General features: G+C 34.8%; 1 long non-coding RNA gene across 1 annotated transcript; it reads left to right on the top strand.

The window, feature by feature from the left end:
• The first annotated feature begins 1,225 nt into the window (after positions 1 to 1,225).
• On the top strand, positions 1,226 to 2,947 carry LOC107990657 (uncharacterized). The gene is made up of 5 exons (XR_001762348.2): positions 1,226 to 1,535; positions 1,642 to 1,726; positions 1,813 to 1,912; positions 2,160 to 2,209; positions 2,616 to 2,947. It is a non-coding gene; the product is annotated as an uncharacterized LOC107990657 (long non-coding RNA).
• The last annotated feature ends 433 nt before the right edge of the window (positions 2,948 to 3,380 follow it).

Genomic DNA, 3,380 nt, shown 5'->3' on the forward strand with positions numbered 1-3,380 from the left:
GATTTTCTTTACTAAACCTTTTAAACTGTGGGCTGCATGGATAGATTATTATTTGGGAAATTATGCTATAGAGCTCCAAATAAACATCTGTGATGAAAAATGTCTAAAATCTTGGGAGTATGAACAATTTTTGACTCATGATTTCAACAGAAGAGTGACTAGTTTTCTTTCCCGCTTATACCCTTGTATATATGAGTGCTCACAGTCAAACAGCTGTTAGGGCCCAATTATATTGAAATAATCTATTAGGGGCAAAATGGGTAACATGAGCGAAAGTTAGTTATAATGGCGACCACAGGTCTTATGGGAGTGATAAGTGGTATACCTATATATAGAATAAGACGTCGCTCGGTAGGGTAAGCTTTTGGTAAGAAAACCAGTAGTCTTGTGGAAAGGGAGGTTAGCTCTCTGCATTCTAATGAATTGTAGCCTTTTGGCACTCTTTTGATATTACTACTGGTATTAGTAGAGAAATACATTACATATTGGTATCAAAGCATTTGTTCTGAAAAAAAGCTAAAAAGATGACACATAAAAAGATCGAGGAGAAACTCAAAGCTACGGAATAAGAGATCATTAGTCTCAAAAGCAGCGTAGAGAAGTCACCTAGAATAGAACAAGGGGTAGCACCTCTGTTGAAATCGACTTCAACATTATTGGTTGAGGTGGCAATGATCGGAAACTGCGCTAGGTCTCGAAAGTTGTGAGTGGGTCCTCGTCTAAAAAGAGTAAGGAGAAAGAAGACCAAAAAAGGGACAAGGTGGAGGAGAGTGCTGGAGTTAAGATAGGTGAGGAAGTGGCTGATTGGAGCAAGTTTAAAACGATTGAAATGTCGGTTTTTAGAGGCGATGACTCGAAGGCCCGACTCTTTCAAGCCGAGAGGTATTTCTAACTATCAGATAAAAAAAAAAATTGATAATGTCGGTGATTAGTTTTGAGGGAGTAGGCTTGAATTAGTACAGGGATAAAGGGGATTGTGAATCCTTCAAGGACTTGAACGATTTGATTCATGATTTGAAAAAATAGTTGCTGAATCAATCCTTGTCACGCCCCGCCTTGCATGTAAACCCGATATTTTCTTGGTCTATTTTATTTTTTTTTATGTGAAATGAATAAAAGAAAAATGAAAATTAAGTGTGTGTGTATATATATATATATATATATATATATATATATATATATATATCTATTTATATATATATAAAGTTTTTATTAAGTAAAATAAAGAGAAGAAAAGAAAGGATAAAAGGAAGGAAAAAGAAGAAGAAAATTTTCATTTTACTTTTCTTCTTCTATTCCCTCCACCGCCAAGGTTTTCTCCATCCATTTCCACCACTTTTTTCACCATTTCTGCACCAAATTTCAGAGGAATTTCCAGGAAAGAAGGCTGAGAAAGAAAGAAGAAAAGGTTCAAGAAGTTTTATTGAAGAAAGACAAGGGAATTGCAAACAAAGCTTCATCCTTGGTAGAAATTGATTCACACAGCACACCTCTAATGTTCTGTTGATTCCGAGCTACACAAAAAACATTAAGAGGTGAGGTTTACATTTTCTGAAAGCTAATTCATTTTCAAACAAATTTTAAGAATAAATTTTGAGTAAATTCGGATGTTCATTGGGTGATTTTTGATGAAGAAAACAGGGTAACTGGTTTTCACGCGATTTCAAGAGGTCTATGATTTTTCTTGTTTTTCTAAGAGTACCGATGGAGTTAGGATCTCTATTTGGTATGGTTGAAAAGCTTATTCAATTTATTACAAATTTCATGAAGAAATCGTGAACCAAAAATGACTAAAAATAACTTATATTGTAGGAACAAGTTAAAGGGATCGTGTGCGCGCGATTATTGAAGTTGTTCTGTTTCGAGGGTCATCTGAGTTTATTTACAGGGAATCAGATTTACATGTCTGGAGGTAAGTTTTAGAGGACCTCAAAATGAAGATTTTGATATAAATAAATCTCATTTTGGTTACGTATTGGAAAAGTTATGATCATTTGAATTTTGTGCTGTGAATGTGGAAAATTTCGAGAAGTGTTGAGTATGGTTTATTGGTTTTAAGATGGACTTCTTTAGCATTATCCTTAGTGAGCCATGTTAAACATAAAATTTGAAGATCGTAATATTTAGGTTTATAATACTCGATTCTGGTTGTTTGACAGGCCAAGAGGAAATAGGTCGGATTTACACATCGAGAAACTAGTCCAAGATTGTAAGTGACCAAAACCAGTTTTTTAAAATATTTTCTTTCTCCTAAATATTTACTATGGTTGACTGATCTACACGTTTATTTACAAAGCATTGAAAATCATTTGAAGTCCATGATTATTTTCAAGTATGAGTTTCAAGACCAGAATTCTTACTGAATGTTTATGCTAGCACGTGATTATTGAATATCTGGAAATTATTTGAACCACTGTGTTTCAAACAAAGTATGAGTTACCAAGTTTTGTTTTAGGAACTACAGCTTTTCACAAATAATCTAAGCAAGTTTAAGCTTTACGAAAGAAAAGGATAGCATGCATGTTTTAATGTTTTCATATGATTTTTCTGATGTTTCCATTAACTACATGACTGAGGTGTTGAGCTCGAGGCTATATGGTACCGTGTGCACACAGGTTAGATTTCGTTGTTGACGTTGAGTGTACTCCGTAACAACAATGTTGTCGTGAGTGCTGGGTGGGTCCCACTACAACAAAGACGATGGAAGTGCTGGGCGGATGCCACTACATCGTAGAGCTTGTAAACGTTGTTGTACTGGGTGTACCCTACACAACGTAGATTTGTCATGTTAGTTAAAATATTTTGATATACTTGATAGGCCTTGCTAAATTTCAATGACGTATATACTGAGTATTTAAGGAAGCTATTCTCATGATTATACATCTATGTTTACGACTTGTATAAACAGATTTATAAGTGTAAGCTTTCACGTGCTCTTACTTTTAAATTTCTAGTTTTAAACTGAGTCACTCACTGAGCTTTATAGCTTACCCTTCCAAAATGTTTTACACACTTTCCAGTTAGAGATCGAGTTCTCGGTGCCTGATAAACTGCCTTAGTCTGCTGAAGTTTCGATATTGATTGCCAGTATGTGGTTAGAGTTGTGCATAGAGTCTGTTGTATTATAATGTATATATCTTTGTATGATATAGATACTCCACAGTTAGTGTAAGCTTTAGGAGTTATGGTTGTATAAACCTTTGTCGGTTATATTTTGGTTAAGCTGTCTCTAGGTTTACTTGTGAAATTAGTTATTTCTGACATACATTTCATGCATGTATAATAGTTCATATACGAGGTTGACAAGTTCATCATATTAAAGTTTTAAGCAGAGTCGACAGATACAGGTAAAGAAAAGCGTTGTCCGTCGGCTTCACGCC

This window comes from Cucumis melo, chromosome 2, assembly GCF_025177605.1.
Source record: "Cucumis melo cultivar AY chromosome 2, USDA_Cmelo_AY_1.0, whole genome shotgun sequence".
In the NCBI taxonomy this organism is placed as follows: domain Eukaryota; kingdom Viridiplantae; phylum Streptophyta; class Magnoliopsida; order Cucurbitales; family Cucurbitaceae; genus Cucumis; species Cucumis melo.